This window comes from Globicephala melas, chromosome 2 (assembly GCF_963455315.2).
Source record: "Globicephala melas chromosome 2, mGloMel1.2, whole genome shotgun sequence".
Classification (NCBI taxonomy): domain Eukaryota; kingdom Metazoa; phylum Chordata; class Mammalia; order Artiodactyla; family Delphinidae; genus Globicephala; species Globicephala melas.
Genome location: NC_083315.2, coordinates 52,476,659 through 52,491,546, shown reverse-complemented (window position 1 = coordinate 52,491,546; position 14,888 = coordinate 52,476,659). Strand labels below are relative to the sequence as shown.

At 38.9% G+C, this 14,888-nt stretch overlaps 1 protein-coding gene across 1 annotated transcript in view; it reads right to left on the bottom strand.

Moving 5' to 3' along the window:
• The window catches only part of GABRB3 (gamma-aminobutyric acid type A receptor subunit beta3), a 234,921-nt gene that overhangs the window by 40,674 nt on the left and 179,359 nt on the right, over window positions 1–14,888 (bottom strand). The window lies entirely within an intron of this gene.

The window sequence follows — 14,888 nt, the reverse complement described above, 5'->3', positions numbered from 1 at the left end:
TTCCTACTCTGCCGAAAGCCTCATTTTAGGGAAACCAACCTACCCAAAGCCTCTGTTGAAAATGCAACGATTAGGCTACCATGTTTTATTCTCTTTCTCGAAATCCCACCCCTTCTGCACCACAGTCCAGGCTAACCAGACTGGGCTGGGTCCCTGAATCAAGCACAGCCAACCATTAATGGAACAAGAATATAGGATGTGGCCTGAGTTAAAAGGCAGAATGGAGCTAAAGGGATTCTCTTCCATGAGAATGAATTAAAGATGAGAATGGAGCTAAACTTGCAAGTTCATGAATTAGAGGCTTGTGATGCCATTTTCAAACTGGAGAGTCAGGCATGAGAAAGCATAACAGAGGTGAAGACAATGCAGAGAGTTGATGGTTTAGGAGACAGCAGAGCTAAGCCTGGGCCACAGCACACAGCCTTGCAGGACATGGACGACACATCTCAGGGAGCAGCATCTCAGAGCTGATGTGGAAGACGTGTAAATGGCAGCCCGGGCTGTGCTCATTAAATGGTGAATCTTAAGAAGGAAGAAGTGAGAATGTCTTCTCCTGAGATCCCTAGATTTACCTTGAAATCCCAGCCACATTCTAGACTCCACCCTTCTCGAAGCCCAGTATTGAGCTTTCTATAGACAGCCTTCCATGTGAACATTCACAACAAACCTCCTACCACTCAGGCAACATGAGCAAGTTCTGCTCCAAAACACCCATCAGACACCAGTCATGTGCTAATTATGCTGGGCTTGTCTCACTGAACCTAAGTGCCAGTGCTAAAGGAATAGGAGTAAAGCATGTCCTTCTATTAGCATTGGGTTAAGCAGCAGGTTGAAGAAAGTTCTACTTTTCAATGACTGAGAAGAACAGTGAGGGAAAACGTCAACCCATTTGCCAATCATGGGACAACGCTAATTTTTTCTTTGCAAATAGCATGCAAGTGCCGTGCAGACATATGCTATAAGATCCACACCAATGATGAAACTGTGTCCTTTCCAAATGTCATAACACTTCCAATTATCATTCCAAAGAGTGGATTACATTCTATCCAAAGTCAACACATAGCTCTTTGGTATATTTTTCTACATCATCTGACTTCCTAGCCAACTGAAGAACCAGCCTCACACTTTGAAATTCTGGCATGTTTTATGGCAGGTTGTCAACCCAACATCCATACAAGATGCCTACAAGGCAAAATTAGAAGAAAGTTCTGCTAAAATTACAAATTTTTGTAAATAAGAGAAAAAGATCTGTACTGGAAATGTTCAAATTTTTAAATTTTCCTACATGTTTTAGTACCTATTCACTTGAAGACTCAGTAACTGAGATTACCATTTTTTGTTTGTTTTTCCTTATTTATTCCCAATTATCATCATTAAAATACATGCACACAAGTGCACACACATACATCCAAATTGTTTGGAGACTCACATGTATTGTGATATTATGTAGAGTGTTTCATAGGAATCATTGGAACTGGGAAGCATGAAGCTAGTAGAATTGGTGAGTACCTTTAGTACAGCTGTTGTCCTGTCTTCTCATTCTGGTATCATACTGGCTATCATATGGAGCCCTATTCCTATTGACTTGAGGAATAAGGTATAGACATCTATGTGCTACTCTTCTTCCTATGGAAGAAATACACAGAAAACCCTCTTATGGTGGAAAGTAAGTCATAAGAGCCTACTCATGACACAGTGGAAGAAGGAAAGAGGTCTTTTTGCCACTGGGACAGAAAGGCAAGAAAAAAAGAAAGGGGGGAATAAAGAGATCAAGAAGGGGACAGCAGGCCAGAACCCCTCCCCGAGCCACAAGGCCATCATCCACATTGGCTAAACTCATGACAGGTTTGGGGACTGGACCTTCTGAGTGAAATGACCAAATTTTGCACCCCTGGGACTTTGTAGAAACCATAGGAGGGTATTTCATAGTCTGCAGAATGAGAACTCAAGCCTAGTTAATGGAGATGGACCAAGGGCAGGGAAGCCCCAGTGACATTCGAGCTCTAGTTGCATAATCCCCAACACGCATGCGCTCACACACACACCTTTTGTATTTTTTTCTAATCAATTTTATTTGTCCTGAGAAAAGACTTTAACCAACTTCTAGCTCCACTTCCATTTGAAAGCTGATAATTCCACTCCTATTTCTAAGAAATAGTGGTGAAGTCAATAAGAAATATTGAGTGAGGAATTCTCTCCAGTAGATCCATTGTTTTTAGTCGTAGCATGCAGTCACATCTGAACTTTATGTAAGGCTGGTTGTGAGATGGCTTTGGGCCCAGCTCCGTGCTCAGCAATTGAATACTCATGCATTTAATCTCACAACAACCACATTGTAGAGGTATTGTTATTCTTCCCATTTTGCAGATGAGCAAACCAAGGATCAGAAAGAGTAAGGAGGTCGGCAACATTTACAATGCTACTGGAAGGCACATGTGGCATTCAGATCCAGGCAGCCTGAATCCTGCACTCACTCATCTACCTCCTTGACACCTCTTCTGCCTTAAACTAACAAAATATATTCAACTTTTAAAAGCCTACTCAGGGAATGAGGTTCTCGTTTTCAAAGAAGAGCGAATTCAGTAAAGAAATATGTTATATATATGTGTGTGTATATATATATATATATATATGATATATATGATCACACATATATATACACACAGAGATCATATACATGTATATGTCTCATATGTATGACAAATTGGAAATATACTACGTAAGGGGAGAAAATAAATATTTTAAGGCTACACTTGCTGCAACAGCAGTGATATTTTGCCCATTGTGGAATAGGGTAGAGTTTAGTAGGTAGTCCTGCTATTGTAAGTGATATATCCCTAAAGATATGTTTAAGAGTCAAAAGTATGAAAATTCGAGGAATAAATGTGAAGTTTATAAGGGCAGCAACATCCCAACAAGTTTAAAATCCTATTATGAGACACCTGCCATCTTTGGACACCACCTAGAAACTACTCCTGGGAAGAACAGCTTTTAGCAGGTCAAAGGGTTCTAACTTTGTCTCAATTATATCAAGCTTATGAGATCTACGTTGGTATCAGCACTTCCATTTTAAAATCCACCAATTAAAAAGAATATTAAGGGCCGACGCAAACTCTGTGTCATCCCACAAACACAGATTTCTCCACAGACCGCCTGGAGAGGCTGTGGTGGAAATATCGCTTTTGGCTGCTCAGGAACACAGCTACTAGGTGGTGGTAGTATGCCTGCTTGTCAGCCGAGGTACGACACTGCTCTCTCTCTGTCCTTGCTGGGAAAGGGGGACTCTGAACTGAGCCTGGGACCCACACTTACAGTGAATCACAAGGCAATGCACACACTCTCTTCCCCACTTATACAAATATTTTACATTCATAGTAAATACCAGAGAGAACAGAGGTTAAAATGTCCCTGACTAGCTTTCTCAGAGGCCTTGTAGAACTAAAGTATCTCAGCCCTGCTATCTCTCCTTTCATCACTCATTTTAGTATCGTCATTATACTTAGGACCATCTACCCTTGGAATGTCCTTCCATTTGTTGACTTGCAGGCCCCTTGCTCGTCCTCTGGGGAGCCTGGAGCAGGGCTTGGTCCCCTGCAGTCATAAGTGCCTAGAACCGCAGCCACATGCACATGGCAGTTGTCCTGGACTAACAGACATCGTGGAACTCAAGCAAAATGTGGAAAAGAGGTGGCTTGGCCCTTCTTGGTTTCAATCCCCCAAATCGAAGAGCCAGAGGGGATACCCACCCTCCTTGCAAGCACTCCCAGCAGGAGATCTGACTTTGAATGTTTACTGACCCTCTGAGAGCCTCCCTGGGCTCACTGGTCAATATGCTTGGATGATTATATTCCAATAAAGATGTTAAGAAAAATACATAAAAATAAAACATTCCATTATGTACGAAAAAAAAGAAAAGGTGCTTGGATGACGCTCTATGTGCTGACATCCTGGTGGTCTCTGAATCCTTCGGCTGCAGAATGAGTCCTTAGCAGGCTGATGTTAATGCCCATAAGCTTTACAGTTTCCATGGCTGTGAGGACTGCAGCAAAATGCAGCCATAGGTGGAGTTCTGGCCCTTTGATCACAATCTTGTCAAACTAGCAGGACCGGGAGCAAGTTAGCAGCACCTCCTGTGTGACTTCTGGCTTGTACTGGGGATGTCCAAATGTCCGAGAACCCTGGGCAATGGTTGTTACCCATGGCCCCAGAACAGCAGCACACCTGGGGTACTGCCTTACAGGTAATCACTTAGCCCTCTGCAACTGCTCTCAGGTAACTTACACTCATCTCCATTCCTGGCTTCACCCCAGGTGCACCAGGCAGTGGAGGCATCTATCATTTATCCACGAATAGAAATTCAGATGCTAGGATTAAGGACCTAATCAAATAATTCAGACTGACCAAGCATCCTTCTAAAGCAAGTGCTTATTATTCAATGTGGAGAGGGCACAGGACATAAACCAACATTGAAGTTGCCCCAGTTTTTGTTTTATTTTACAATAAATATAAGATACACGCACAGAAATGTCCAAAGGCCTCTGCTGTGCAGATTCGTTGAGGATGTTGCTGGGAAAATTGCTGTAGAAAGTTGATTGTGTTGGCAGCCCCATTCCTTCATCTTCCCCAGTATCCACTCTCTTTGCCATGTCATTTGCAGCTCTTCTCACTAAAGAGGAGCTGTCTGCCCGCTTCTGAACATGGGCCAACTTTGTGCCTTGCTTTGTCCGATAGAATGTGTGTACTAACAGTCCCAAGATTAGCCTCCAAGAGACATTCTGTGTTTCTGGTCCCCTTGTACTCCTGTGAGAAAACCACGCTCATGTAAGTCTGCTCGTTCTAGGAGGAGTACGGACATAAGGGGCAGAGACCACCCATCCCTGGGCCTGTGGGTGAACCAGCCAGAATCAGCAGAGGTGCTGATTAATCACCCAGATTCACAAGCAATGAGCACTCATTATCATTTGACATTGAGGCTTTCCAGCTGTTTGTTACGCAGCAATGTTGTGGGCATAGATAACAGATACAACAATCAACGCAAGTAACTACACACATAGAAAAGCATAAATTATCTTATAAATAAATGGACATCACAACCTGATACTTCTCAGGGGTGCCATAAGATAGCAAAGCCCTTAGCAGATAGTATTTTCCTACAACGGGAGCATTTACTTCTAGATTTCAGCATAAATCCACTAGCATTGTAGGAACATAAATCTTGGTGAAATGAGTAGTCACATTAGGCAAATGAGATGCGCCACCTCCTGATTTTCAAACAATATGGTGATAAAGCAATTCAAAGGCCAAAACCAGCAATAATGCTAAAAACCAAAACCAAAAGAAAGCATGTGCCAGATCCTCAAGCACCTGACAGGAACAGAAATGTCAGGGTGGATGACTGAGGGAGTCTCAAGGAAAATACTTAGGTTCAACTCTCTAAGAGGAAGGAAGGAAATATTTTGAAAGAATCAAAAAAGTACTTTGAGATTTTGAATCTCCCCAACCATCTGGATCTAATGATGGTACTTGGGAGGTATGTGTGGGGTTTATATCTAGAAAGGTAGCCACTAGCCACATGTGCCTATTTATAATTAAATTCTAAATTAATTAAAATGAAATAAAATTAAAAATTTAGTTCCTTTAAGGCACTAGCCAAATTCCAAGTGCTCAATAGTCACCTATGGCTAGTGGCTATTGTACTGGATGGTACAGATTTTAGAACATCTTCATCACCACGGTAAGTTCCATCGGAAAGGGTGAGAAACAGCGTGAGCCAGACAGGGTGACAGACCTGGCCCTGCCTGCTAATGCAGCCTGCCAGCTCTTCTCCCTCCCTAACTCTCTCTCTCCTCTACTTTCCCCCGCCCTCTCCTTCCTGCTCCCCCAGCCTCCTTCTCCCTCCGGCCCCCTTGCCACCATAGCTTTACAGGACACACTCCCTAGTTGAAAGTGGTTGGACGACAAAGTCAAATGCACACAACCTATCACCTCAAAGAAAAGCCACTGCAGCTAGAGGCAGATATCCACATGGCATGGAAACAAGCAGGCCAGAGTAGAAGGTGTCATTCAAGACTATTCAAAGTATCATACGTTGCATCTGACTTCATGGCTCAGTGGGTTAACCAGCAGTCTGAGGGGAGGACCTACCCTAAAAGAATGGCAATTAGGCATAACAAAGGGAATGCATTAACCCAATCTTCAGATTTGTATCCTAGGGACTAAGGCTTCCAATGTGAGCGTGAGACAGAAGGGGGCCAAGGTCGCCATATCCAAAGTCTCATTAGAATATCACTTAGTCTCCATGGATCTGCTCATCTAAGGATAAACATTATGAAAAAAACAAAGAGATGTTCTATGAAAAGTATGTAAGCATACAAAATGAAAGTTGAAAACTTGGGAAGATGTTGGTCTGGTTGTCAAAAGGCATGAATTCTCTTTAAAACAAGGATAGGAAGACATAAGGAAAGAAAAGCCTGAGATGAAGGCATAGACAGATGATGTAAAACTGAGAAAAGAATGCAAAGAATCCGAGCGTAAGTGCTGAACTGAAATCTGTACTGAACACAGAGACAGCAGAATTACACAGCTGAAAGTCATTTAATGATGTGAATGACTTCATAAACTCGGAGGGGACACAAGTCACTGAGGGATCTTGTTAAAATGCAGATTCTGAGCAGGACATCTGGGGTAGGTCTGTAGTTCTGAATTTCCCAGATGATGTTGCTGCTGCTGGTCTGGGGACCACAGTCAGAGTGGGAAGGAGAGGGCCAACTTGTAAAACCTTCCTAAGGGCAGAGGAAGAAGACAAAGCTTTGAAAACACAGAGAAGATGATAGGTACAGGACAGAAAATCAGTATGAAACTGAGCTCTATTAAACAGAGCAAAAACAAACAGCATCCAAGTGAACAAAATAGAATTCAATACAAAACAAAGAATTTTTTTAAAGTACAATATGCATAACACGAAATTTACCTTTTTTCACTATTTATAAGTGTACAGGTCAGTGGTATTAACTACATTCACAATCATCACCACTATCCATATTCAGAACTTTTTCATCATCTAAAAAAAACCCCACTATACCCATTAAACAATAACTCCCCATTCTCCCCTCCCCCCAGGACTTGGTGACCTGGCAACATTCTTACTGATACTAGGTATTTCATATAAGTGCAATCACACAACATTTGTTCTTTCGTGTCTGGCTTAGTTCACCTACTATAATGTTTTCATGGTGTAGCATGTACCAGATTTCCAAACCTTTTTTAAGGTTGAATAATATTCCATTGTATGTATATACCTCATTCATGTTTTAATGGACATTTGGGTTGTCCATTTGAGTTTTATACTTTTAGCTCTTATGTACTACATCTTTGATCAACTGCAAGTTCATTTTTGTATATGGTATAAGGTAGGCATCCAACTTTACTTTTACATAAGGATACCCAGCTTTCCCAGCATTATCTGTTGAAAACACACTCCTTTATGCATTGAATAGTCTTGCACCCCTGAAGCAAATCACCTGATCATATACTCAAGAGTTTATTTCTAGGCTCTCTACTTTATTCCATTGGCCTATGTTTCTGTTCTTATGCAAATATAACATTATTTTGATTACCATGGCTTTATAGTAAGTTTTGAAATAAAGAAACATGAAACCTCCAACTTTGTTCTTCTTTTTCAAGATTGCTTTGAATATTTGGGGTCCCGTATGATTACATATGAATTTTAGAATGGAGTTTTCCATTTGAAAAAAATGTGATTAGGATTTTTAAAGGGAATGCATAGCAACTGTAAATCACTTTGGGTAGTATTGTCATCTTAAAAAAATGTTAATTCTTCCGATCAATGAACATAAGATGTCTTTCCATTTGCTTATGTATTCCTTCAGCATGTGGCCTCTATCCTCAAGGTCATCTCTTGATTCAAAGTGGCTGCAGCAGCTCCAGCCATTATATCTACCTTCTACACTAGCAGCCAGAAGAAAATGAAGAGCCAAAGCTCTCTTACCCGCTCCCTTTTACAGAGATATCCTGGCAAGAACCCTGCCAAAGTTCCTTTTATAGCTCTTGGGCCAAATCATAGTCACATGGTCATATAGTTTTACTCTTTCTTTTATACTTTTAGTTCATAAGTCTTTTGCCTCTATCATTAAATTTCTTCCTAAGTATTTCATTCTTCTAGATGTTACTGTGAAAGAAATTGCTTAGTTTCCTTTTTGGATTGTTAATTGGTAGTACATAGAAATGCACCTGATTTTTTTTTTTTAATAAAGGTTGCCTATTATCACTTTTTTCTCCATATCTCTAAGGATGATATTTTTCCATTTTATTTTTTTAACTGAAGCATTTTTGATATATAATATTATATTAGTTTCAGGAGTAAAGCATATTGATTCAGTATTTTTACAGATTATACTCCATTAAAAGTTATTACAAGAAAATGGCTATAATTCCTTGTGCTATACAATATATCCTCATTGCTTATCTATACATAGTAGCCTGTATCTCTTAATCCCATACCCCTAACCTACTCCACCCCCCTACCTTCTCACCACTGGTAACCAGTGGTTTGTTCTCTGTATCTGTGAGTCTATTTCTGTTTTGCTATATATACATCATGGTGTATGTTTTCTTTTTTTTTTTTAACTTTTTCTTTCTGATAGTTTATTAATAGTGTATAGAAAAGAAGCAGATTTATCTAGCAACCTTGCTGAATTCATTTATTAGTTCTAATATTTTTTCAGTGGAAACTTTAGGTTTTTCTATGTAAAGTATCATGTCATATGCAAATAGTGACAGTTTCACTTCTTCTCTTCCAATTTGGATGCCTTTTATTTATTTGTCTTGTCTGATTCCTGCAGTTAGGACTTTCAATGTTATGTTAAATAGAATAGGCATCCTTGTCTTATTCCTGAACTTAGAGAAAGACTTTCAGATTTTCACTGTTCAGTATGATGTTAGTTGTGGAGTTTTCATAGATGGCATATTTTATGTTGATACATTTTTTATGTTGATACATGTGGAGATACATTCCATCCATACCCACTTCGATGAGAGTTTTTATTATGAACAGATGCTGAATTTTGTCAATGCCTTTTCTGTGTCTCCTGAGATGATCATGTGATTTTTATCCTTCCTTTTATTAATGTGGTGTATCACATTGATTTGTTAATGTTGAACCATCCTTGTTGCACTGGAATAAATACAACTTTATCATGGTGTATGATATATATATTGTTGTGATATATTGTTGGATTTTTTATATATTGTTGGATTTGGTTTGCTAATATTTTGTTAAGGATTTTTGCATATATTTTGCATATATATTCATCAAAGATTTGGGTCTGAAATTTTATTTTTTGTAGTGTCTTTGTCTGGTTTTTGTATCAGGGTAATGGTGACCTCATAGAATGAAGCTGGGAATGTTCTTTCCTCTTTAATCTTTTGGTATAGTTTGAGAAGGATAGGTATTAGTTCTTTATATGTTTGGTAGAATTCCCCTATAAAGCCGTCAAATTCTGGACTTTTGTTTGCTGGGAGGTTTTTTTTTTTTTAAATTACAATTCAATTTCACTTCCAACACTTGGTTTCATTGATCTTTTCTATTGTTTTTTTAATCTCTATTTATTTTCTCTCTGATCTTTATTATTTCCTTCATTCTGCTCACTTTGAGCTTTGTTTGATCTTCTTTTATAATTACTATAGGTGGTAGGGTAGGTTGTTCATTTGAAATTTTTCTTGTATTGCTATAAACTTCCCTGTTAGAACTGCTTTTGCTGCACCTATAGATTTTGGAATGTTGTGTTTCCATTTTCATTAGTCTTGAGGTATTTTCTGACTTCCTCTTTGATTTCTTCACTGATCCATTGGCTCTGTAGTAGCATGTTGTTTTGTCTCCACATTTGTTATTTTCCCATTTTTCTTTCTAAAATTGATTTCTAGTTTCATAATGTTGTGGTTGGAAAAAATGCTTTATATAATTTCTACCCTCTTAAATTTGTTGAAAGTTGTTTTGAGGCTTAGTATGTGACTTATCTTGGAGAAAGTTCCATGTGCACTTGAAAAGAGTATATATTCTGCTGTTTGGGATGTAATGTCCTATAGGTACCATTAAGTTCAACTGGTCTATTGTGTCATTTAAGACTGCTGTTGCCTTACTGATTTTCTCTCTGGATGATCTGTCCATTGACATCAGTGGGGTGTACAAGTCCCCTACTATTATTGCATTTTGTCAGTTTCTCCCTTCATGTCTGTTACTATTTGCTTTATATATTTAGGTGTTCCTGAATTGCATGCATAAATGTTAACAATTGTAACATCCTCTTCTTGTCTGATCCTATTTTCATTATATATTTATATCTTTGTCTTTCATTATAGACTTTGTTTTAAAGTTTATCTTGTCTGATATGAGTATTGCTACCCCCACTTTCTTGCCCTTTGCATTTGCATGAAATATCTTCTTCCATCCCTTCACTTTCAGTCTGTGTGTACCTTTAGCTGTGAAGTGAGTCTCATGAAGGCAGCATATGGAAGGGACTTTTTTTTTTATCCAATCACCCATGCTGTGTCTTTTGATTGGAACATTTAGTCCATTGACATTTAAAGAAGGTATTAACAGGAATGTACTTACTGCCATTTTATTACTTGTTTTCTGGTTGTCTTTATAGTTATTCTCTATTCATTTCTTCTTTTTGTTTCTTCCATTGTGGTTTAATGATTTTTTTTTTTTTTAGTAGTACGCTTGGGTTCCTTTCTCTTTAGTTTTTTTTTGTATCTACTATAGGTTTTTGATTTGAGATTGCCATGGGGTTCATAGATGTGGACATAAAACTGTATCTACTTGTTTTAAACAGGTAGTCATTTAAGTTCAGGCCCATTCTGAAAGATTTATGTTTTTACTGCTCTCCCCGAAATTTTGTGTTTTTGATGTCATATTTTACATGGTCATGTTTATCCCTTAACTGTTTATTATACTTATAGTTGCTTTTACAATTTTTCATTTTTTAACCTTTTTACTAGGTTAAGTGGTGGATCCTCAGTTCTTACTATACAATTGCCTTTCTTAGTGGGATTTTCCCTTTCCTATAGATTCTAACTTCTTTTCCACTTAGGGAAGACCCTTCACATTTCTTTCAGTGTAGGTTTAGTGTTGATAAACTCTTTTAGTTTTTGTCTGTCTGTCTGAGAAGTTCTCTCTCCTTCTGTTCTAAATGATAATCTTGCTGTCTAGAGTATCCCAGGTTGCAGGTTTTCCCTTTCAGCATGAATATATCATGCCACTCCCTTCTGGCCTGTGAAGTTTCTGCAGAGAAATCAGCTGGTAGCTTGATGGGGATTTGCTGGTATGTGACTTTTTCTCTTGCTGCATTTAGAATTTTCTATCTTTAACTTTTGTGAATTGAAGTATGATATGTCTTGGTGTGGCTCTGTTTGGCTTCATCTAGTTTGAGACCCTCTGTGCTTCCTGTACAGAGGATATCCATTTACTTCTTCATGTTTGATAATTTTTAGCCATCATTTCTTCAAATACATTTTCAATCCCCTTCTCTCTCTCTTTTCTCTCTGGGATCCCCATAATGCAAATGTTGGTATACTTAATATTACCTCAGAAATCTTTTAAATGCTTTCAATATTTAATTTGTGTTACTTTTTGCTGTTCCAATTGGGTGACTTCCATTATTCTATATTCCAGATCATTTATGCCTTCTTCTGTATCACTTAGTCTGCTATTCATTCCTCCTAGTGTTTTTTATTTCAGCTATTGAACTCTTCATTTCTAATTGGGTCTAATTTTCACTGTGTTCATCTCTTCTTTTCCCTAGTTTAGTTAGCCAACTTATTATCAATGCTTTGAATTTTTATATGGTAAATTGTTCATTTCTGTTTCATTTTTATTTTTTCAGTGGTTTTCTCTTGCTCGTTCAATGGAGAGTTAATAGTTCCTCTGCCTTTTCATTTTGCTTAACTTTCTCTGCCTATATGAATTTAGCGGAAACAGTTACCTATTGCAGTCTTAAACAGGTGTTCTTATGTGAAAGCATGCCTATAAAGACTGTGTACAATGCCTTTGATGGGAGAGTTGGATTTGAGCTGGGTGCAAGGCACATCTTTCCCCTGGGTGTGCTGGCAGCTATCACCTAGGTAGGTGGTGGGGTCAGAGATGGAGGGACTAGAGCTGGCACTGGGTGTGTGGTGGAACTCCCTCTCTGCTCAGCAGTCATCACCACCCTATCAGGGGCCAGCTCAGATCCCAAGTTACTGGAGTGGAAGCCCCAAGGGTCATACCTGAACTAGCTCTGTTTCATTTATGTGTGTGATTTTACCTTTTCTTGCACCAGGACCTTTGCTCCAGAGGCGAGTAGTGCTGAAGCAAGTAGCGCCCGTGCACAGACAGAGGTTCAATATGCTGCCTGTGCTCTGCTCACATGCAGCCTTGTGTGCAAGTCCCCTTTGTCCCTCCCTGCCAATCACTGTCCCTAGCCTCTGCCACCTCCACCCTCTTGTGGAATAGCTCTTCAGGATTAGTAAGGCCCATGTGGATTCTCAGGTGTATGGAGAGGTGAGCTGTGGTACAGGGGCCACCATCAGAGATCTGGGCTGCTTCTGATGCTCTGCTTGAGTAAGTGCTAACAATGGCTGCTGCTGCCCACCCAGGCTCTGCCCTGGGACAGGGTTACCTCTGCACCCCACAGTTGAGTCTTTTCCTGGTCATGGCTGCCCCAGATCCAGTGCCATGCTGCAATATGGAGAGAGTGGAGCCAGAGTGTTCACTCAACTAGGAGCATGTGAGCTCCTCACGAGTGGAATCCAGGCTTCCCACCACTTTCTTGTTAGTCCCAACGGTCCTCCAACCAGCCAAGAGGGCTTGTCTCCCCAGCATAGGGCCCCAGGACTGGGACACTCAATCTGTGGCTTGAGCTGCTCACTCCCCAAGGTGGGTGTCTGCCCATGTAATGTCTTTTTCCTCTAAGTCCCCTCTCAGGGGCATAGATCCTGACCCAATTGCATTTCTTTCCTTCCTACCTGATTACGTGTGTATCTTTCTTAGTCTTGGTTGTACAAGAGTCCTTCTGCCAGTCTTTAGTTAGTTTTGCGTGAGAATTTTCCACATATAGATGTATTTTTGGTGTGTTCCTGGCGGGAGGTGAGCTCCGCATCCTCTTACTCTGACATCTAGATCCTTCCCCAACCCCCATACTCTGCAACTGATTTTTCACATGTTGATTTTGAAATCTGCAATTTTACTGAATATGTTTTTTAGATGTAACAGTTCTGGGGTGGGGGGGTTGTATGGAATCTTTAGGTTTTCTACATAAGATCATATTATTTGCACACAGACAATTTTACTTTTTACTTTCCAGTTAGAAAAAATATGGCATAAGCAGGAATCCTTGACTTGTTACTCATCTTAGGGGAAACCATTTTACATATTCACAAACGAATATGATTTTGTGAGTTTTTCATATATAGCCTTTATCTTATGAGGAAGTTTCCTTCTATTTCTAGTTCTTTGTACATTTTTGTAATAAAAGGGTAATGAATTTTATCAAATGCTTTTTCTGCTTCAATTGAGATGATCATGTGTTTCCCCCCACTTCATTTTGTTAATGTCCTTTTCCCATATTGAACCATCCTTGCACCCCAGGGTTAAATCCCACTTGGTCATGGTGTATGGGGCTGATTTCATTTTCCTAGTGTTTTGTTGAGGATTTCTAAATTAGTATCTGTAAGAGATACTGGTCTGTGGTTTTCTTTTCTTGTAATATCTTTGGTTTTGGTATCAGGGTAATGTCAGCCTCATAGAATGTGTAAGGAATAATTCTTTCTTCTTCAGTTTTTGTGGAAGAGTTCAAGTTTGCATTAACTGGGGTTAATTATTCTTTACATGTTTGGTTGAATTCACCAGTGAAGCCATTTGGTCCAGTGCTTATTTGTTGGGAGGTTTAATTACTGACTCAACACACTAGTTATAAGTCTGTTCAGATGTTCTACTTTGTCATGATTTAGTTTTGGTAGGTTGTATAATTTCTAGGAAGTTGTCCATTTCATCTAGGTTATCCATTTTTCCAGCATATAATTTTTCATAGTATCCTCTTATAAAGTTTTTTTTTCTATAAAATTGGTAGAAATGTTCCACTTTTCATTTCTGCTTTTAGTTATTTGCATCTTCTCTCTTTTTTATTCATCCATCTAACTAAAGGTTTGTCTATTTAGTTGATCTTTTCAATGGGCCAAATTTTGGTTTCACTGATCTTTCTACACAGTTCTATTACTTTATGTATCTCTATTCTACTCTTTATTATTTTATTCTTCCTGCTAGCTTTAGGTTTAATTTAGTCTTTTTATTTTTTCAGTTCCTTAAGGTGTAAAGTTGAAATCTTGTTTTTAATGGGTGTGTAGACAGATATAAATTTCCCTCCTTGCACTGTTTCCCAGCATCTCATAAGTTTTGGTATTATTGTAGAACTGTCCATTTCTCCTTTCAATTCTGCAATGTTTGCTTCATGTATTTTGGAGTTCTGACGTTTGGTGCATATGTGTTTATAACTGTTTTATCTTCTTGGGGAATTGACTCATCAATATATGATGTTCTTCTTTGTCTCTTTTTAGCCTTTGACTTAAAGGATATTTCTTCCATATTAGTATAGCCACTGCAGCTTTCTTCTGATTACTATTTTTATGGAGTGCATTTTTCCACCCTCTCAGTTTAAATTTATTTGATCTTTAGATTTTTAGATCTAAAGTGAGTCTCTTATAGAGAGCAGAGAGATAGATCCTGTTTTAATTTTTATCCATTATGCCAATCTCTAGCTCTTCTATGAGGAGTTTAATTCATTTACATTTAATTACTGAAAAGCAAAGACTCACTTCTGCCATTTTGCTATTGT